The sequence below is a fragment of the Danio rerio genome, chromosome 12 (assembly GCF_049306965.1).
Source record: "Danio rerio strain Tuebingen ecotype United States chromosome 12, GRCz12tu, whole genome shotgun sequence".
Lineage (NCBI taxonomy): Eukaryota > Metazoa > Chordata > Actinopteri > Cypriniformes > Danionidae > Danio > Danio rerio.
In genome coordinates this window covers 36649658-36672922 of record NC_133187.1, presented here as the reverse complement: position 1 = coordinate 36672922, position 23265 = coordinate 36649658, and the positions used below count along the sequence as shown (strand labels likewise).

At 38.8% G+C, this 23265-nt stretch overlaps 2 protein-coding genes across 13 annotated transcripts in view; one reads left to right on the top strand and one right to left on the bottom strand.

The window, feature by feature from the left end:
• The window catches only part of slc38a10 (solute carrier family 38 member 10), a 59375-nt gene extending 58861 nt beyond the window's left edge, over window positions 1-514 (bottom strand). For 6 of the 10 annotated variants that reach the window (XM_073918676.1, XM_073918677.1, XM_017358553.4 and 3 more), the window contains exon 1: window positions 304-514. The gene's annotated coding sequence lies outside the window, so the exon portion shown is untranslated. Of the gene's footprint in view, window positions 1-78; window positions 143-303 lie in introns of all 10 variants that reach the window. The other 4 variants (XM_073918678.1, XM_073918674.1, XM_073918672.1 and 1 more) reach the window with 1 other exon arrangement.
• A 5309-nt stretch (window positions 515-5823) lies between these two features.
• Window positions 5824-23265, top strand: part of bahcc1b (BAH domain and coiled-coil containing 1b) — a 194720-nt gene continuing 177278 nt past the window's right edge. For 2 of the 3 annotated variants that reach the window (XM_073918670.1, XM_073918668.1), the window contains exon 1: window positions 5824-5901. The gene's annotated coding sequence lies outside the window, so the exon portion shown is untranslated. Of the gene's footprint in view, window positions 5902-17921; window positions 18066-23265 lie in introns of all 3 variants that reach the window. The other variant, XM_073918669.1, reaches the window with a different exon arrangement.

The following is a 23265-nucleotide window of genomic DNA, read 5'->3' as shown; positions in this document are numbered from 1 at the left end:
TTGTGTGAGGATATCTCTAAATTAGAAATGGTAGAATGTGTTTGCATGCAGAAGACATATGAAACCTGCCGTGTTTACTTTTTATCTTGAAACGATGACATTATTTGACAGCATACATGACACGTTGAACATCACCAACTTCCTACACAACAGAACAACTAATGATCACATACTGGTACTTAATTTACAAATATGATGTGCTCTTTAATCTAACAATACATAATTCTCATAACTAAACATGAGTTGTTCGTAACGTTTCTCATTTTAAGACTGAGCATGTTGTTAAAAAGTTTGTTTACATACCACGTCCACACTTTTTCCATCAGTCATTAATTTCTTCGTGACCATCGGTTCATGAATGATTTTAAGCGATTGTTTATAAACATCCGGTTATCGTTATGCTGTCTCTATAGAGCTCCAGAAGATCCAACTAATATATAGAAACAATTTTTCTGAAATGTGCAAAAATTTCCTTGTTCCCCAATCTGTAACCAGGAAGTGCGCGTAGAGCTCTGCCAGTGTTGCGCTTCAAACGTCCCCAGTGTGCCCTACTGCCTCTGGCCGCCAGGAGTGGAATTACAGCCCCACAGCACATCACGCTTAGTCAAGTTCACTTTCATTTGACAAATACAGCTGAAATTGAAAGTTGACGGTTTGTTCGTTTTGTTTTGAAAGTAACCAACACCTGCAATATCTTTTGAGCCCCATGATGCATTACTTTGACACACGGCACAGGATTTATGCATGCAGAGATCATATCAATGGCTCCGTCTGTCAACAGACCAAACACGGTGTTGTTTCATTTGGACAGAGATTTGAGCAGGAAAGGGAAACAGGAACAAGGGATGTTGATCTGCAACAGGAGCCCTGCGGAATCAGTGCAACAGAGGCTTCTGTTCTGGTACTGGTGTGTTTGGAGGAGAGGTTGGACCGGCTTGCCCCAGCCAGGCATGTGCTCTCCTGGGACGGGATTTTAACGTGTTGTTTTAGGGGGGGGCTGGTTTTAGCTAGGAGACAGGAAAAGTCTGGCTATTGTGTACCACTGGCCTTCAACCTAACTGACAAGTCAGCCCATTGGCCGGAGGGTCTTGTCACTCCACACCTAATCCCTGAAGATTGGAATTAGGCCCGAGAAGCAGAAGGGGCGACTGTGGGCAGATTGCTGGGCAGATTTGGTGGCAGGGGGGGAGAGAGATTCTGTAGCCAGGAAGAAATTAGACACAGGCACCCGATTGAACCGCTGACCTCCAGGGGAAACCCCTGGTCAGCGCGAGGTCACAGGAGCACAAAGCAGGGCGATGAACTGCGAGAGGTCAAGCATGCATGCGTCTGAAAGAGAGCCTTTGTGAGCTCAGGCATGCACAAAATTTCCCATCAGCCACCAAAGTCACAGGCTCCTCAGGAAGCCAAGGAAGGGGGATGAAACCTGGCGATGAGGAGTGTGTGTGTGTGTGTGTGTGTGTGTGTGTGTGTGTGTGTGTGTGTGTGTGTGTGTGTGTGTGTGTGTGTGTGTGTGTTTGAGTGTGTGACCTCAGAAAGGACACACACAGACTGCGGCGGTAATCACATTTAATTACACATCAACCAGCCTTGTGAATGAGGTTTTTAATGCAGGCTCTCCCTACACACAAAAAGACTGACATGTGCAGCTAAACATTGCCTACCTTTGTCCTCCTAAAATCTATTAAAGCCCTCTCTATTAACCATCAGCATTGCTAAAGGCTGCAGATAATGGCCATTATGCTGATAATTGTGAATAAAAGGAACAAAAGATGTTTTTTGTGCAATGAGAATGGTATGCCTCAATCAAGCGTTCAACCAAAGGTCGGACCTATTTATAATGGGAGACTGGTAGAAACTAAAGGCTGAATTCAATAAAAGAAACGAATACCTGATTCGGTGCCAATAAACTGTCAGCGCTGCTAATCAATGGTTTACTAAGTATTCTAAACAGCGCTGTTGGTGTTTGTTCATTCCAGTGTCACTTGTTTTCATATGATCCACTAAATCAAATCATTAGTTTATAGGATGATCATGAGTTTCAAATCTTGTCCATTTTATTTGATGGGGGTGTGTTTTAAGTACAACTGGCTCATTGATGGAGATAAAAAACATTAGTTTGTTTAGACGAGAAATACTCGTAATTCAACTTAAAATGTCTAAAGTCCAGTCGCTGCTTTCATTATTTATGCATCAAAAATTCATTTAAACTTATTTAAGAATTTTTTAGCCTAGTTGAATCTTGTGTAACCTAAATAAGTTAAAATTGGTTAAATTTATGGTTGACACGGTGGCACAGTGGGTATCACGATCATCTCACAACAAGAAGGTTGCTGTTTCAAGCCCTGGCTGGGCCAGTTGGCATTACTTTGAGGAGTTTGCATGTTCTCCCCATGTTCGTGTGGGTTTCCTCCAGGTGCTCCGGTTTCCCCCACAGTCCAAAGACATGTGCTTTTGGTGAATTGAATTACTAAATTGGCCATAGTGTATGTGTGTGAATGCAAGAGTGTATGGGTGTTTCCCTGTGTTGGGTTGTGGCTGGAAGCGTATCAGCTGCGTAAAACATATGCTGGATAGGTTATCTGTTCATTTCACTGTGGTGACCCCTGATTAATATAGGAACTAAGCTGAAAAGAAAATGAATGAATGGTGAAGTTAATTTGTTTTTGAAAAACATATGGTTTTAAATAAATTTACATTTTAATCTGCATTTTAAAAACAGAAATACCTGTAAGACATTTTAATTGTCATCCAAAAAAGCAACATTTTAAAAGGTAAATGTAATTGAAATTGATTATTGGCAGGGTGCAAATTACAGGGGGGTTTGGGGGGATTGATCCCTCCTGAAGGAGGTCAAAACTTTGCTAAGCTAACTCTGTAAAATCCAATGTCTCCCTTTCCATTGAACTTTGAGGGTATTACATTCAGAGTTTATGTTAACACAGGTACATTGCACATCAACTAAAGATTAAAATATGATATTATAGTGGACCCTTTAAATAACTTTTGTAAAGTATATATTTAAATATGAATCCATAAATTTTCTGCTAATGCCATATTTAGGATTAAGGATAAGAAGAAATCACTGATATCTAAAATGATAGGGCATTTGTGAGATGGCAGAATATTAGCTGATGCTTGAAAATAGTGTTCATTGTTTCATGGAGATTTGGTAAATAAGCAGAACGCAGGCTCAGACACATCGACGGGTCACTGTGTGGGGCTCAGTATAAACCTTGCTGGGAATTTCTTCCCGCAGTAACACATGCACAGGCATAGCACAGCTCCTTGGCATGTGCATTTGGACAGTAAAAGTGTCAGAACGACATTTACACCATTAGAACGACTAAATCTTTCTACGTTACAGATACTGCTATTACAGCTATGGGCGAAGCTCTCACACACACTCAAACGCACAAGATGGCAATTGTAAAGGGGAAAAACTGTGCATTCAGTATTTACTCGGCCTGACAGCTATAATTTTGGTTTTCACACAGCTTAAAGATAGGGGGTAATTAAAGTGAGAATGTTTTCCTTTCAGATTAGTTGTCCTGTCCATTTATCAGTTGTCCGACCACATGTGTACAGACGCTGGATGCCTGTGAAGCACTCACTAAAAGTCAGTCTTTCAGAAAGAGCGCCAAATTGTCTTGGCCCATTAAAAGCTGCTCTCCACCCAAACATGGCAAGCGTCTCGGCCTGACAGGCGGCTATTTTACAGGCCTGAAAAATTCCTTTGCCTCTTTCCTTCCGTCTTTTGCTGTACCCATCGCTCCCCTCCCCGTGACTGCCAACTACAGTAGCGTCTGTTAGTACATCTCAATCAGGTCTTCATGTTGAATTGGGCTTAACTAACCCCACACAAACACCCATGAAATAGCAGAGAAAAAACTTGTCATAAATCTTTACACAGGGGGGGAAAAAACCTCAGACTCATAAAAAAGGAGGGTGACAAGAGTTGCGCTGATGGGCTGATCTATGTAGCCTCTACTCTCAAAGTTACGCACAGCCATCCGCATGCAAACTCGCCATATATCAGCCACAGGGGATGGAGGGCCCGGTCAATGGCGGGGCCTGTTACATGCAACCAGCACAGAAAGGGCCCCTCTGTCAGCTCCCGTCGAGTTCCTCCAATTAAAATCCTTTTCTGAGACATGGTTATGTGTAAATGCCGACACTTGACTGATTTTTTGATATACTACAGTCTTGGTAAGGGGGTCCGTGCGGAAAAAGAAGGCACCTCATTCCTGTGTGGCAGAGGGGAGTGATTGGTGCAGTTTGAGGTTTCTGTAAATCTAACAGATCATTTATGGCTTTGCTTGATGAAAGTGAATTCTAAATATAATATATTATGCCATAAATGCTTTGATTTGGCCTCAGTTTACACAAGCAACGCCCTCTGGAAACCTTTCTGTGCTGCATTTGGGCCTCTCAATAATTCTTTGAGAAATTTGCGTCGGCCGTTTCTCACTAATTATAACCTTCACAGTAAAAAGAGAGGAGGCAGTGGCAGCTCAGTGCCTTAAGAGAAAAGCATAGATCACAGAACAGTTTAGTAGATCCTCCCATTTTGGCCCCACCCACTGAAACCCAGCCAATCACAGGCACATTGCTCAGACCAGATGCTGGTTCACAGCTGCTGAGGAATTAGTGGGGTACAGCCAGTGCTGCCCTAACATTACTAATGAATCTCTTTTAGATGACTTTTCTGGCTTCACTTGCAGCAAGTGAGCTATCCAGCCCCTGGCCTCTGATTGACCTCATCCCTGACCACGTTATCTCCTTGGTAGTGACTGAGGGGAACAGATGGGGTACAGGAATACCCCCCTTTCCTCGCCCGTTTTTTAGTTTTTCTGTCCCTCCATGGAATAACCATATAACTACTCCCTAACCCCCCCATCCCCCCCCCCCCCTTTTATGGACTTCGACCTCTAATCTCTCCCTCCTCTCCATCAACAGTGCAGCTTTATAAGGTTTGTCTGTTGTAAATTAATTCTGCGTATCAAAGCAAGAGTGCCCAAACTTTTTAATATAAAGGGTCAAAAACAATATATCATTATTTGTAGGCCAAAAGATAAATATACCATTTTACATTAAAATTGCCACAATATAAAAAAAAATAAATGGAAAGCATTACTTTGAATAGTATTAACTAATGTAATATAATTTTTAAATGATAACTTAATGCAATAAAAACATAAACAATCACATTTAAAACACAGTAGAGTTCAACGCTGAATTCACTAGTCAAGCAGAATCTACAGAGAAGCCTCTGTCCTCTCTCCGCCATATGTAGGCCTACATTTGAAACTAAATCTGATTAATTTACACCATTTACATTGAAACATTTTATTTTAAGATAGCTTTTTTTTTGTAGCTTAACAATAAAACAAACAAGTATAAGGTTACTTTAAATTTGAAATGACAATCTCTATTCTAAGAGGGAATGAATGGGCCAACTTTGGCCGCGGACCCTCGTTTGGGCATCTCTAGTCTATCCAGTACAGAACACCTATTATTTCAGTGATAATATATTTTATTCACCTACTGTTATTTGTTTCACCTCTTGGTGGCGACAAGTGACTTTTTTGAATCTTTGAATCATTAATTGCCGTGCCGATTCGTTCAAATATTTGAATTCATGCACGTACTAGCACGATAAATACCTTTTGTTTATACTGTTTTTATGTGGCATAGTACAAATACCGTAGTGTAATTTCGAATTTTTTGGTTTTTATTCACGATTTTTATTGGCTTTTATTTTTATACGGTTTTATTAGCAAGTTATTGCATCATTTAATGAACCGATTCGTCTGAAAACACGAGTCATTTCTGAACCAAACATATCATTACTGATTTGCTCGTCGGGGGATTTTGAGGACGAAGTTTTATGTCTAAACTGTAAGTTACTTATTATTACTAACTTATTGTTTCCTAAACTGCTTTGTTAAAGCATATCACACAATCCCTATCTTTATAATGATTTGGCTAACGTAAACTTTATACCTTAGAAAAGGCCCAAAGCATCGTTGGCAGCTAAAGGTTGAGTTAGCAACGTTGTTTTTATTGATAAGTAACGTTAACTGTTTGTTAATATGTCTTATTTTTCTTTTATATTTATTAATAAAGTAGTAAACAGTTTACATGTGATTTTGCTTTTTTACATTCATAAAACTATTTCAGTAATTTTTAGTAAATACTGCAGTGTTTTAAAACTGTACTAGTAAAGGCTAACGTTATACTGTATACATTACACGCTGTGAAATACTTTAAACAATCGTGAACGGGTCTGTATAACTTACCTAGTTAGTAGAAAACCTAATATTTGTCAATTTAATTACTGGGTAAAAAAGTTTGTTGTATCACCACAAAGATAAAATTACATCATTACAGATTAATCCTACAGGAACATAGTACTAAGTTACTGTAACATGTTTTCATACCCTTTTTACCTTTTGTTATTTATAAGGTACAATATTTTTCTTTATGTTAACACACACACACACACACACACCTTAAGTATGATATATACATCTACTAGTTAAATTTCAAAACAATTATTTTTAGCCAGAAACTAATGGATACATTTCTTGCATTTAGTGACTCTGTTACCCGGCGTGGCTCTCCTTTGCTCATTTTGTTAGATCTAATAAGCACATGGATATACACACACATACAATTCAGAAGGAGCATAGCAGCTGAAGTGAGTAGGAATCAAAGAGACATTGGGGATTTTTAATGGCTCCAAATGGCCGTACAGTGGTGACAGTGTAGAATCAACATCCATCCATTATCTCTGCATCCGCTACTTACTCAGACTTCATGAACACATGCTTGCAGCAACACACACACACACACACACACACACACACACACACACACACACACTTACCAGCACCACACACATGTACTTGCACTCAAACACAAACAAATACAGACAGGTACACAGTGCACGCTCAGAAAAAAAGTGTCAACTTGTTTCAGGTCCTCTGGAATCCCAGACCCCCTCTTCACTCTCTCGCGCTCTCACTTTTTATTGCCCCGTTTCCTCCTCCTCCCTCGTTCCGTGGTGCAGAAATGTGTGTGAGGATCGCCACAGAGCAGCTGCTGGCAAGAGCTGCAGGTTCGGGCCAAAGAGAAACACATTATCCTGTTCTAAACAGGAAATGTCTTCTTAAATAGCCATAATTAAAGGCTTCACTGCACAGTTGGGCCTTGGAAACACACTATTTTTTATTTCATGTCGAAAGACGGCATATGTAAACATAATCACACATAAATCTAAACAGTTATTAGTTCACAGTCTGCCTTTTATATATCCCCTAAGCACAGAGAGCATTTGTGACCTGGAAGGGCTGTGAAGCAGTTGTTCGTTGTGTTTATGTGTGTGGTATTGTTGCATTATGTCTGATATCATTTTGTCATTTCAAAATCATTTAAGTCATTTTATATGATGTTTTTAGGTGTATTATTTTATAAGATATTGTATAATAGGGGTGACAAGGTAGCTCAGTTTTTAGCATTTTCGCCTCACAGCAAGAAGATCACTGGTTCAAGTCCTGGCTGGGTAGGTTTTCATTTCTGTGTGGAGTTTGATGTTCTCCCTATGTTTGCATGGATTTCGGGTGCTTCAGTTTCCCCCCACAGTCCAAAGACATGCACTATAGGTGAATTGAATAAACCAAATTGGCTGTAGTGTATGTGTGGTAATGTGTGTATGGGTGTTTCCCAGTACTGGGTTGCAGCTGGAAGGGCATCCGCTGTGTAAAACATACTCTGCATAAATATATGGATAAGTAAAACATATGCTGGCAGTTCATTCCGCTCCTGATGAATAAAGGGAGTAAGTCAAAGGAAAATGAATGATATTGTATAGGCTTACGTATTAATTATATTTACTGACCACGTCCATCCCTTTATGATCACCTTGGCTTGTACCCATCTTGTGATGGCTATATTGACAACAGGATAAAACCATTTTATAAAGCTAAACTCATTTTAAACTGCATTCTTAAATAGTAAAATTACATTAAAAGACATTGGTTCTTAATTTAATAAATGCAGTTATGTACTAGCATACCTAAAAACAAACAAACAAACAAACAAACAAACAAATATTTAGTCATATAAAATAAAGTTGGTAAGGACTAGGCATGGGACGATAACGGTTTTCAAGGTAAACCAGTTTGGAAAATTCAAGGTTTTAAAAACCGTAATACTGTTCCTAAGGTATGAGTAAGATTTTTTACTTACATTTTTTGTTTTGTTTTTTGCAACAGTATCTCCAGCAGAATAAAATATCCAAAGATGCCATTTTAAATTTTAAATAAATATATAAATAAATATGTCTCCAACATTTGCTAGGATATTTATGAATCTCTACAATAGACCTACAGAGTGGCATTAATGTGTCCTGAAGTGAAACGGCAATGAACTCCAGCAAGATAAAGTCAATGTATGCAGAACCACAGAATTTGATCCATAAATAAAGTATAATTAGGGAAACTGTGTTCATCTTAACTGAAAGCTACTTCGTGTTTGCTGGCCTCATACATTACGTACCTGTCAGTCAGTCAATCTGTCAGCACATCACCTTAAGGGGGTTAAACAAATAACACACAGCTCTACTACGGTTACAGTGGTCCTGTTGTAATTCACTTATAATTTAATGCGATTTTGTTTGATTATTACCCGCTATTAAAAAAAACAACAATGACTGAATGTTGTGAATGAGAAGATGTAATGTAGCTGTGGCGGGCTGAATTTTGGTGTGGCGCCCCGCCATGGCAGAATGAATGTAGCAGGAACCTTGAAGGTTATCATTACGTCCGAATCTTATACCGGCCCATGCCTAGTAAGGACTGTATTGATATATACTGTAGATAATAGGGGTGCACGGTATTGGAAAAAACTGATACAGCAATATATACTTTATATGAATATAATTTTACAAAAGATGACCTGAATAATTCAACATGGAAACAATTCATACATCTGCATAAAACATAAAAAGTAAACTGTAGTATTGTCGTTAACAGTCTATCTACAATAGTTGCATGTGAAAAAGTAAAAGTTTTACAGTTCAGATTGCGACAAGTTTTTTCTTTCATAGCGGACACAGAGTTGTGCATGAAAATAAATGTTTACAGTGTCAGTATACCTACTCTAGCCTATAATGTTGATTTTACCCGTGAATTAAATAGTCTCATACTGTTCTCAATGACAGATTGCAAGCATAGGCCTATATCTCAAACATAATTCAACATCAGGATTATTATAAGTAGAATATAATTATTTATAGAAACCAGTAGACCTACACATAATATTAATGTTGTTTTACCGTATGTTTGAGAAAAAACAGTAATCCAATATTAAGCTTTATTTTACATCTACAGAATCATGAGAGAATCATGATCTTTATTTCAAGCAAATAAAAAATCGCGATTCTCATTTTAGCCAGAATCGTGCAGCTCTAATATATATATAAGACCTCCTCATAAGGCCTAATTTGGTTTGAAAAATTCTTTTTTTGTAACATTTAATTTGGTATAATTTGTATATTTATTTTAATGTATTTTTTGTTGGTCATTTATCTACAAATTAAACAAAAAGAACTAATGCATTATAGGTGCAGTAACATGCAAATCCTTTTTTCAATAAAAAGGGAATCATTAATTCAATTCCAGTATGCCTAATATAACAGGCCTATATTACTCATTTCTAACAACTGATTTATTTTATCTTTGCCATGATGACAGTAAATAATATTTTACTAGATATTTTCAAGACACTTCTATACAGCTTGAAGTGACATTTAAAGGCTTAACTTGGTTGATTAGGCAAGTTATTGTAAAACCATGGTTTGTTCTGTAGACTATCGAAAAAAATATATAGTTTAAAGGGGCTAATAATTTTGACCTTAAATGTTAAAAAAAACTGATTTTATTCTAGCTGAAATAACAACAAATAAGACTTTTTTTAGAAGAAAAAATATTATCAGACATACTGTGAAAATTTCCTTGCTCTGTTAAACATTTGAGAAATATTTAAAAAAGAAAATCATTTCAAAGGGGGTTTAATAATTCTAAAAGTTTTAACTGTAATTGCTTAAATAGTGTGCTTGCTGTATTTAAATCAAGTTGTATTGGTGAAAAGGTTCAAAATAAGATCCATTGCATACATTCAGAGCACAGAAATAATGAATTTAAATTTCATGTCAGCATCAAATAAATGCCACTTTTTTGTGACATTAATGCAAAGACACTTTTCATGGACTTCTTTTTAGCCCCACTTGTGTGTTTTCTGCTTTGCGCTCGTGTGTTGTGAATGGCCGTGGTTTTGTGTTCGCCTGCACATGAGTGAGTGGCCTGCACACAGACAGTGGCTATCCACATGAAAGCCTTCCCTGTCCCCACAATTTCGCCTTTGTTGTTACACTGGTCTGATCAAGGGCAGTCTTTGTGAGCTCCCTGTGCCCTGCCTGCATGCACTTTCAAGGGGATATTTCTCTTCCATGTCTACCCCTTTGCTTTCTTCTCTCTCTGAAATTTAGCTCCGTAATTCTTGCCTTTTTCCAGGTAAATGAAAAAAGAGGGCCACGCGATTGATGTGTTTGGCGGCTGTAGGGGAAGCAGTGGTGTGGACAGAGGAAAGTGATTGAGGAATAAAGCCATGTCTTCCCTTTGTCATTACGTCCTCCTCCCTATTTGTTTTCTTTTTCAAGTGTTCTGAAACAACAGCGCTGCTCTTTATTTTCTGTAATAGTGTTGCTTATTTGCTATGAGCCATTGACTTTGTGCCAAAGCCACATTTTCCAGCGAGTTTTGAGTTGTAAACCACATCAAAGGAGGGGTGGGGTGGGGGTCATTCCTGCAGTGAGTGTAAATATTTGGGCACAGAACCCATAGTGGGTGGCACTTTGTGTTCACGAGAGAGGAGTGGCATTGCCCTTGGACACGGAGAGATAAAACCATTCCCCTCTGAGCCTCAACGCAGGATCTAACCCTTTACCCACCTCTTCTTCACTGCTTAATTAGCTCTTATGAAATTAGATGAAGCCCACAGATAGACCACAAGGGGAATAACTAGCGCTCTGGGTCTCATTGTGGAGACTTAATATTCTGAGCAGGTCTGTTGTCTGTATTTGAGGGTCCTAGAAACAGGTGGTCAGGAATTAAACTAGATTTTTACAGTTTCTAAAAAATGTCATGCTTGCCTTTGCAAATCTTGCCACACCACAGTGATGCTTAAGTCTTCTGGGTGGTTGCTAAACCTTTTCTGTGTCACTTGATTGAGGTTTTAAGGTGGTTGCTTGTACATGTATGTAGAGGCTGGTGAATTTGCACCCGCCTCTTTTTATCACTCAATTAAATGGGCGTTATCAGTTGATATCAGCTCATAGATATGGGCCGGTAGGGGCCTTCTGCGCCTACTAGTAGGCTCAGAGGGCTATTATCATCCATCCACATGGTTAACTATACTAATAAAGAAGACTCCAGATCCAGATCTGTTTTTACATTACTGTGATGGCTGGGCTTAGGTTTGGGGTAGGGATAGCCGTTAATAAAATCCAATTAATGGTCAATTTAATAAAAAATATAAATAATTATTGTGGTTAATCAGCTATAATAATAGAGAAGACTTCAGATCGAGATCTGTTTTTACATTACTGTGATGGTTGGGTTTAGGGCTGGGATTGGGATAGACGTTAGTAAAATACAATTAATGGGTAATTTAATAAATTATATAATAATTCTCGTTAACTTCCAGCCGCAGCCATATATGAACTATAGCTGATTAACCATGTGGATGGATGATTACAGCCTTCTGAGCCTAATAGGCGCAGAAGGCCCCTACTTGCCCATATCTATCAGCTGATAACCACTGATAATGATGATAACACCCATTCAGTACAGTGATAACATTCAAATTCTGGGATGTTACGAAGGAATACTGAGTGGTTTTACTTTTTAAATAGCTAACACTGAGTTGTTTTACCCTGGGTTAACAATTAATCCTGAGTATTCTTAAACTGGTGTTTCACACTGTACATCACTAAACCCCAGGTTATTGTTCCTTTATTTGTGTTTCAGTGTCATTAGCCCCTTTCACACATACAGACCTTTTTGGAAAATTGGCGCCAATTTTCCAGAAAGGTTGTATGTGTGAACAGGTCCTTTTTGAAAATACCGGTAAATTCGTTCTGGCTATTTTCCGGAAAGAGAAGTTGTAACATTACCGGCAATTTGCCGGAATGCTGCGCTGTGTGAATGCAGATGGAAGATTGCCGTAATAAGCGCGTGCACGTCTAGAACGTGCTGACGTGAGACGTCTGCTTTAGCCAATCACAACAGTCAGACGCATTTACGTCCGCGCGGTTTGTTAGAATAAAAGCCTTTGAATATTTTTCCAGACACATTTAGCTGCTAGAAGTTAGTCAGATCACGTTTATATGTTCTTCTTAATGCCAACTGTGTAAATAATCATCGATGAGATGCTTATGATAAGCCGTTGTTTGTTTACCTTCAAGCTTTGCGTGTGCCTGTGAAACAGCCTGTGAGCGCCTGCACACGCACATATCATGAACATCTCGACATGCGAAAGTGATCCTGCGAAAGTTGTTCACAATATTGATCATCCACAGAGTTTGTAATTTAGTCAAATGTTTACAAATACAAGCGCAGCCGTTTAAAGCTCATTTGTGGTGAATGATGTCAGAATTTACCGGTATTTTGGAATGGATGTGTGAATGCTCTTTTCCGGAAAAATTCCGTAACGTCCTCGCCTGTGTGAACAGCGCTTTTTTGAATATACTGGTAAAGTCGTTCCGGAAATTTTCCAGATATTTACCGGTATCACTGTGTGAAAGGGGCTATTGACTGACCAAACCAGGCACGTGACATGTTTACACAATGGTTTGGCATTGTGCATCTTTGTATTGTTGCAGACTGTGTGCAATTAGTTTTTTCAGTTGGGCTTTTCTTAGACTATTAAGGTCTTCCTCTCAAACCATGAGTGAATTGTTTACAATGCGCAATGTTTCCATGTTTGTTCAAAGCATGTGCATATGAGGCACGATTGACTGTAAGTGTGTGCAGGGTTAAATTTGGGGATGGGTCATTAAAGCCGACTTCTAAATCACACCTGTAATTTTCTTATTCTTTAATCACATTTTTTTTACTGAATTTAACAAGCATACAGTAATTTCTGTTTAAAGGGGAAAATGTAAAGAATAGTGATGGGAAATGTCGAATGTTCTTCCAAAAAACAAACAAACAAAAAGTGCTCAGGGGTAATTTAATATCTTTGGGTAAGGGATTCATCAAAACAACAACAGAAATCAGTCCAAGGCACTCAAAAAATGTGGAAAATTTAAAAAGCCTTTATTCACATGGCTAAATCTTAAAAAAAAACCTACGCGTTTTGGCATAGAACAGTCTTTATCAGGGTAATCTTCATCAGGTTACCCTGATGAAGGCAGTTCCTTGCTGAATCGCGTAGGTTTTTTTAACATTTAGCCATGTAAATAAAGGCTTTTTAAATTTTCCATATTTTTCGAGTACCTTGGACTGATTTCTGTTGAATTTTCATTCTTACCTTTTATAGTCTGAGTATTTGATAAGCAGTTTGATAAGATGCGCATGTAAGAATGCACAATGCTAGTGAATTTGGGAACAGGTCAAGTTTAATCCAAGTTTAAGGAATGTACACTACCTGACAAAAGTGTTGTCGTCGATCCTAGTTGTAAGAGCAACAAATAATAATTTGACTTCTAGTTGATCATTTTGAAAAGTAGCAAAAGGTTTTTTCAATGAATCAATTGGTTTTCAGTGATCTGTTGAACTGCATCCCAATCTTCACAAATACTGCAGAAGACCTATTGGAACCCGCATGGACCCATAATTCTCAGAGAAATCAGTCAAGTTTAGTGAAGGAAATATCATGGTTTGGGGTTACATCTAGTATGGGGAGTGTGAGAGATCCGCAGAGTGGATGACAACATCAATAGCCTGATGTGTCAAGACATTTTAGCTGCCCATTACATTACAAACCACAGGAGAGCGAAAATTCTCCAGCAGGATAGCGCTGCTCCTCATAATTCAGCCTCATCAAAGTTCCAAAAAACAAAGAAGGTCAAAGTGCTCCAGGATTGGCCAGCCCTGTCACCAGACTTGAACATTTTTGAGCATGTCTGGGGTAAGATGAAGTAATTCTTTTCCCACTGCATCATGACTTTATATTCTATACTGTATATTTTTTTCTGTTAAGTGATAAGACATTTGTTTAAGCAAAGTCAGACCTTACTGTACTAATAATTAAAAATCATCAAGATCAAGGCATGATCATATTTTATTTTGGTAATAATCCAGAGGCCTTTGCCTTTCACATAAGTCACTTCTAACACTAAATAATCTGATAAAAATCAAGTTACTATTTGTTGTTCCTAAAACTTGGATAGGCGACAAGACCTTTGCCAGGTAGTGTATATGTCACTGTAGATTAGTAGATTAGCACCAGATAAATGATGTGTAATGTGAGATGTAAAACAAGAGTAATCATTTTAGATATGAAAAGTCCAAAACTGCATGACAACTCTATCTATAACTCTATTTTTTGAACACATTGAGAAGCTTCACAATTTGAAACATACAGAAAGTTGTTATGCAGAAGTTAAATACATGAGGTTAAATGCTTAGCATGAGCAATAGCGATAGTGTTGTTTTGGCCATAACTGATAAATGTAAGATGCTCAACGGTCAAATAGGTTTTTATAAAAATAAAGATTATGCAGGGAACATGTTTTGTGCTCTTAACATCCCAAAATTGATTTAACCATCCGCACCCTAAAGCATTGCTGTAAGAAACTACTACCATAGCCTATATCTGGACAAAAGGAAAATCAGACCTCGGCGTGTCCACGGGGACTGTTTAGCGTAGTTGGAGCCTGTTCTGTCAATAACTATGATTATCAGCTCGCTGAGGTCATGCTACAGAGGGAGGAGAGGCCTCGAGGTGTCAGAGGTGGAGCGCGTATGCCCACAAGGTATAAGGACCTGCACTTCAACAACATGTGGGTGTACTTATATACGACCTTACCAGAGTCACCCCAGCCCTGCCTTCCAGGGCTCTAATCATAGTCTCCATGTCCTCAAGCTACACAGTGTGGTCAGCAGACATTCTGGCTGCAGTGGAGAAACTTCAGATGCCCGCATAATTTTCTCCTTTTTTAACTGAATCTTACCAGTGACCCCGGCTTGGCCTCTCGCTCACCCCTGCCTCCGCACGTCTAGCACCCGACCGAAACAACTTTACGCCCTCCTGCTCAGAGTCTCGTGTACAACGCCGACTTCCAGAGTTCAGCCAATTGTTTTGTATCAAGGCAATAAATCTGAATTGTTATTGTTCGCCCTATTATTTGCAAGCGAGGGTATGTCTGTGTGTCAGAGCAGCGCTGCATGCGCGAGCCACAGGTTGCACATTTGGTTTTAATTGCGGCCGTTTCAGTCCAGGGCAAATGGAAAGCACATGGAAAGCCCTCCACCTGCCTTGAGTCAGCTACTGACAGAAACACAGCAAATCACACTGACAAGAGGAAGGGAGGCACTGAAAGAGAAGGGGGAAAAACTCTAGCGAGTTGATAGAGGGCGTGCAGTGAATAATTAATGATGGATTCAGAAGGAAAATAATCTTTAAAAGGTAAAGGAGAACAATTAAGGCTTCGAGACTAATGAAGTGCAAGTGAACAAGTTTTGGTTGCGGGTAGGGGGCGCTGTTTTTCATTGGCCACACATGATCCTTGTGTAGCGTTTGGAAATATGCCTGTGCCTGGCTGACTTGATAAGAAACACATGCAATTCGGACAAAGAGACTCCTCTTGTATGATTCCCTCTGCAGAGGCGAGAACATAAACAAGCCGATTCAAATTAAAGAAGCCAGTGTCAAAATATTTCAAGCCACCCAACCTGGACGGAACAGATTTCAACAGAAACAAGACTGAGATACCGGCCTAAATGCTTGACAAAAAAGAAATCTTTGATCTGGCAACAGAAGCAAGTGATGAAAACTGTTTTATGGAGAGATAAAACAGTGAAGTGATTACAAAGAGGACGAAAAAAACATGACAGACTTCCATCGGCTTGGTGTTGCTAAGGCCTTGAAGTGCGGTTTAACTCATGCGCTGCATTTTATGTTGACTATACAGACTGATTTCAGCTGCATTTAATACTTTAAACCTTTACTGTTTAAAGGTCACTGGTATTTATACATAATGCACGCTGTCGTTTTCATATGAGGAACATCCTGCATTGTGTTACAGTTTACAGAGGCAGACGGATATCACATGTGTGAGGCTAAAGTGTTTTCGCAACTAAAAATAGTGTCTGTGGGAAAAATGTGTGTTTGCTGACAAGTTTCATTCATGCTGGTTTTGACTAACTGTATGAACAAGCAACCTTTTACAAGCCACAGATTTGAAAAGTCCTTGGAAGCTTGTTGGAAATCAGACTGCACATACTTTTTCCAAGTCTGTCACCCCAAGTGTATTCTGCACGCTGACATACACCATGCTTAAGGGCTGCAAATATCTCAATATCTAATTTGTCTTTTCAGGACAGGCTTGTAAACAGTTTGCTATTGCAAGCCTATTTCCACATAAGAGTAATGAAATTTTTATTATTGTGAAAAAGTACAGTCATGTTTCTGTAACAGTTGCTCATAATTTCTACTTTCTAGCTTACATTTATGACTTGGTATGTCCAAATTGCAAGTTCAGTTCTCAGAAATGCAATGTTATCTTAATAGCAATCAGCTAAATCTCATAGTTGTGGCTTAATTTCTCATAATTGTGTCTATAACTGACCATGTTATTTTATATCATTAAAGGGTCACGAAACACCAAAACACATTTTTTGAGATGTTGACAGTCAAATATGTGTTCCATGTTGCTAAAACACTATAAGGACACATATATTGCACGAAAAAGTAAAAATTGGTTGTTTTTGCATTATTTTGAGCAAATTCATCCTTTTGGTTTGAAAATAAATTTTGAAGCTACATCACGGCCATGAGATCCTTGTGTAAATTCCAGCGTGGAGACTGGATGTCTGTACTGGCGGGTACAATGTGACGTCTTTAAGCTCTCAGCATTAGTTCATGAGAGAGACTTGATTCGAACCAATCAGCACACTCTATTGTGAATGAGGTGCAACTTCATTGATATGCATGATAGCTTCGAAGACTGTTTTTACCTGTTACAGTGTTCAGACGGCAGAGAGACGCCACATTGTGTTGCCAACCGTAATTCAAACAAGTGGAAGAAGAAGAATTGTTTGGAAACATGGGTCGTCAGTGTTCTGTTTTTAAATGCGCTGCAATAAAGGTTTTGTTTTCAATTCCCCGCTATGAGAGTGCAACTTGACTCCTGCAACCTTATACTTCAAAAGTATAGTATTAGTTTCTCATTAGAATAAAATGGGACTAGAATACACAATTGTAAAGTTTGACTATCATACCTGCCAACACTCCTGTAACGGGAGTCTCCCGTATTTCCACTTTTCAGACCCATCTCCCGCTACCCTCCTGTTTTGTTATTTCTCTCGGAAAACTTGTGTAACTCCCATCTTTCCCGTAACATCTTTCTTCACTGTTTTGATACAGTCTGTGAAACCCTGGGTCTCCCAACATTGGTAGGATTCGATTGCAGCGTTTGCCTGAAAGACGCTTCATAGGATAATTACTATTACTAAGACCACAGTACCCGGTTCTCAACAGTGTTATTCAGATACCTCACCCCGAACCAATCTTCCGGATTTTCATAGACAAATGTTGGCAGGTATGCTGACTATATTTTGCTTTTTTTCATAACTGCAACTGTATATTTAAAAAATCGGAAGCCATTGATTGATTCTTTTCTCTCCTACCAGCTGACCGCTTACCTCCATATGGATGGCTTTCCTGCTGTTACCAGTTTGTCCAGTGGCTCGACATGTACATCGCTGGATTTGAGATGCAGAGCGAAGTTGACCGTGACGACATGGATTCCGGTAAAGAATGGTTCCAGAAACCAGGTAAGACAAAAACAAAAAACGAAAAATAAAATAAGTAAATAACGGTAAGAATGTGGTAAAATCTGAAAATGCAGTAAAAATAAGGCGAGGGCTTTTCTCTTTCCGGATTGCTTTTATAAACACTGTCGGTTGGGTGTAGGGAAGTGGGTGGGCGGGTCAATCTGTGCTTTTTAAAACACTATTGGTTGGGTTTAAGGAAGAAGTAGGGTGGGTCAGTCAGTCAGTGGACAGCAGCCTCTGGTGGATTTACACAAGAACAGCGGGTGCGAATGACACTTGCGAGAGAAATTTAAGATCTGATGAAGTGTACACAGCAGCCTCTGGTGGTGTCATGAAAACAAAAAACGTAGCTCCTGGGACGTATTTTGCTCTCTCCATAAATATATGGGGGTACGTAATCAGAATGAGCCTGGGTTGCACACTTCCATGTTTTTCTTTTTTTTTTTTTTTGGGTGAACTTGTCTTTTTTAATGGGAAATCTGCTAAATCTAGCCTCATTTAACTACATAAAATTGGAGTTTCTTTTCGTCCTCAAAGTTTGTGCAATCTTGAACTCCGCTTAATTGGGGGGCACAAAGGAAGCTTATGTTACAGCCGTGTCCGGCTGCATATACGACTGATCCATGCGATTCCCTCATCAGTGTGAGGTTGGCCATCCTGCACCAATCAGCGGCCATGTACCTCTCATCTCCTATCTCATTTAGAGTCACTTAACTCCATGCCTAAAACTTCCCCGTGCCATACGCAAAAACCTTCTGCTGCCTTCAACTCTTCTGAGGTCACAGCCAGCCTACCAAATGAGTTTCAAATGTTCACGTTATTTATGATTAGGTATCAATTCACTCTACAAATCCCTTGCAGATGTTTTTGTCACTGCAATCCTCTTCCACGTACGTAGGCTTGCATTTGCGTACGTGTGTGTGTTAGAGAGAGAGGGTCTTGTATGAATTATACATACAGCAGGTGTTACTGTTTACCACTAAGCCTTAAGCCTGGGTTATACATCACAGGCATGGCAATATCATCTCAGTTCAGGCACGGATAAAAATACATTTCCCACCTTCATCCTCCCCAATAAGAAAAATGGCAAGAACTGCTGAAGTTTAATGGCAAATGGAACAACTAATAGTCTAATGGTTGAATGAGAATTAGCATTGTGTTTTATTGCGATTTTACAGGCTAATTATAAAGGTTATATTTTGGCATTCACAATTCCATGAATAAACCATAGAAACATTTACAAATTGGATCTTAAGATTACCATAATGTTCGTCATACTAAGAAACAAAATGTTTTTTTAATGGTTCTATCTGTTTAGGAAACCAAAAGTTCTTGTAAAGCATGTCTGTAAAAACCTTAATTTCAATTATAAATCTTTATTTTTAAGAGAGTAAACTATATTATTATTATTTCTTCTGTTCTTATTATTAATGACTTATTTATTCACTTATTTAACCTGGTAAATAGGACACAAATCAATTCATCCTAGTGTGTATGTGCGTTTTAGCCTGCACTGTGTTTTTGTGCCAGTAGAGGGGGTCATCAAAATGTCTGTCATGAATTTGGTGCTTAACTATGCTCACTTTGGCTTTCTGATTGATTTTATTATAAAATGATGTTCCTGGTCTTGTTATATATGATTCTTTTATTAATTTGTCCCATGGGGTGTCTCTTAGTCTACACTTCAAAAAATAACTCATTGAATGAACTACATTTAATTGCAGGATTTCCATCCAATTGCAGGATTTCCATCCAATATATATATATATATATATATATATATATATATATATATATATATATATATATATATATATAGACAATTAGATGCAATTGAGTTGGACCAACATGATTTTATCAAATGAAAGTTTAAATACATTTGTATTTTTGTTTAACTTGAAATCAAAGGTCTGATATTATGTCGTCTATTATGTGTCGCACATTTAGAAGTCTTGTAGTTTCATTTGAAGTTATCCTAAATTAACTAAAAGAGCCATTTTAAGCATATTTCAGATTACATATTACATCTACACTGTAACACAAAAAGTTAAGGTAACTCAAACAATTTGAGAAAACCGATTGCAACAAACCATTTAAGTAAAAAACTAATCCCAATAAGTACTGTGAACTTAATCCATTTGAGTAAGAGAAGCAATTTAAGCACAGTAAAACCCAATAAATGAAGAGAACTCAAACCAACTGAGTACTGTAAATCCCAACAAGTTAAGGCAACTCATAGTGTTTGAGGAAACTAATTGCAACAAACCATTTGAGTTAAAAAGCTAATCTATATGAGTACTGTGAACTTATTCCATTTAAGTTGAAGTAATGAGGTATTTAATTAACTTATTACTTTCAACACTAAGTTCAAAACTCTTTTCAAATGAGTAGAATTAATTCAGTCAATTTTGAGTTACACATTTCGTTTGATAAAGTTGACTGTTGGGTTTACAGTGTACAGTAGATTGAGACTGATCTCAGAACTAATTTCAGGACAGTTATTGCTCACTGAACAAAGCAACTAACTGCATTTTTGCTAATTAAGCTGCCAACACCAAAAGCATGGGCGCTTCTGGTAATCTCAAACTCAAAGCAGTATATAAAAATCTTCTAGATCTCTAAAGTAAAGATTAAACTCTAACAAGTCTTTCTATTACCTTTCAACACCCAATATTACTTTTATTATCAACATTTTCCTTTCTTAATTCAATCCCGCATGCTGAGACCTACAAAACCCCTAACCAGGTAGCTGAACCAACACAATTACTTCATGTTATCCCAACACAAAACACTTAAGCTAACTTAATGGTTTACAAGTTTAAGTGGACTGATCATGAAGCAAATAAATTAGCCAAAGAAATTACAAGTATTGTGTAGTTTCAGCTCATTTTAAACAGGTAGTTTAAACAAGCAGCAATAATCATTTTTTGAGTGTAATTAAACACAGTTAAACCACCTAATCAGGTCTCACCAGGCATACTTCAAACTTAAAGTCAGTTGTATTAAGACAAGTTCAATCTAAACTGCTTGACAGTAGCCCTTTACAACCAAGTCTTGATCTATATTAAAGCTAGAAAATGTTTGGCCATGACCTGTATAAATGTTCAAAATGTAATAAATTCCTACACTTACAGCAGCTTCTGGTTGACATTGTGAAAACCCCTTGTTTTTCACCACGTCCTGCCAATATTCCAGTAATGTCCACATTCACAAATCCAGAATATTTATGGTGGATAAAATCCCTCCCTTTTTTTCTCTTTGACAAATGTTTTCAGATCTTTAATGAGACATTTTCACATCTCCTTCATATCATGAACACAAGCAATATTGTTTATGTTATTACAGTAATTTAAGCAAGAATTGCTTGCTTTAAGTGGGCTTCATAGTAATGTTGCTGTGAATTTTAAGAAGCGGGACTGAATGTTGCAGGCCTCACCGTTCGACTCATTATACAATTCCCCTGTGGCCTCCTCTAGAACATCTCTCTTACTGAAACTTACCCTTTCAGATCTCATCAGTCATAGGTTACCCCCGCTGACAGGCCTGCCTTGAGATTGACGCACACATCTTTAAACACACACACACTGCCGTATTCCTTCTTTTCGTTCTCTCTTGTAAGGCATTTACATAGTGAAGCAAACCTGGACACGCCACACACATACACCAGTGTCCTTTGGGCTCCTCCACACGCCACGTCTGTGCAGCTCTGAGAAGCTTGGACGTAAGGCTCTAAGGACACTAGGAAGACCGCGCACATGACCTTCCTCAACCCCTCTTTCCCTTTGCCTCAACATCTGGTTTGGTTATCCCTATCCCTGCCGGTGATCCCTCTCACACACACACGCACAACCTCGACAAAACACACATGCACACACGTGCACACACATGCGCGCCACCTCTTGCCCTCCGTCCATTAATCGTATCAGCCACATCATGCCCTCTGCTTTCGCCGTGATTGGTAAAGTAAACCCAAGATGTGAAAATGATGTATGAGCTGCTCTGCTACGGAAACGACAGTCGAGCAGAACCTCAACCTCAGCCAGACCCCGCTGTGCTGCTCTCTCCCCCTTTGAAGGACCCCACTCTTCTCCCAGAAACCCTTTTTCTCCCAATAGGCAAGACACACCTGTCCTCCTTATATGTCACAACGTTTTACAGGCAAGAGTTTTTCAGCCCTTTATTGGAAGCATCTGAGCCGAAGCCTTGTTAGAGATAGGACCTGCCAAAGGATGTTGTTGGCTTATGTGCCGTGCTGTAAATGCAGTTAATTTTGGAGAATGCAGGACCCATTATGATAAACGCTGCACTGCTTTTGTAGCACAGCAGAGAGGGAAAAAAAAAGTCTCTAGATGATGCATTTTGTCATTAGATTTTTTTTCCAGTAGTGCAGTGGATTGTAATGATTCTGCGGAATGAGAGCATTGTGCTGTCATTGTGAATAATAAAAACATCAACTAACTGTTGTCTCGAAAGACAATGTGGGGTTCATTTTCAGCCATCTTGTCGTCTGCAATCACACTGCTATTTCTCAGCCTAAACACACCACACGCTGCCTCAGCTTCTGCTATAGAACAATGATCATCTCACTGAACCATAATTCTGTTCCTTGAACCTCACAGAGAGTCTATAATAATTAAGAGCACAACACAATCACTGAATGAAATGGTTTGTGCTCTTTCCATAAATGAAGCTGATGCACCACTAATGTGCAACACAGAAATGCATGTATGTGTGTGCCTGTGGGTGGGTGTGCACTCACCGGCCACTTTGTTAGGTACACCTTGTCAACTGATTGTTGACACGAAAATCTAATAAGCCAGCTCAGTGCTTCGTACACATGGTCAAGATGATCTTCTTAAGTTAATAATAGTTAATAATAATAGTGGGGCATCATGGTGGCGCAGTGGGTAGCATGATTGCCTCACAGCAAGAAAGTCGCTTGGTTCGAGCCTCGGCTGGGTCAGTTGGCATTTCTGTGTGGAGTTTGCATAGTCTCCCCATGTTGGCGTAGGTTTCCAAAGACGGGGTATAGGTGAATTGGGTAATCTAAATTGTCCGTAGTGTATGTGTGAATGGGTGTATGGGTGTTTCCCAGTATTGGGTTGCAACTAAAAGGGTGTCCGCTGCGTAGAACATACACTGTAAAAAATGCAGGATTCCACACAATATATTCATGGTGTCCCAACACAAATGGATTAAT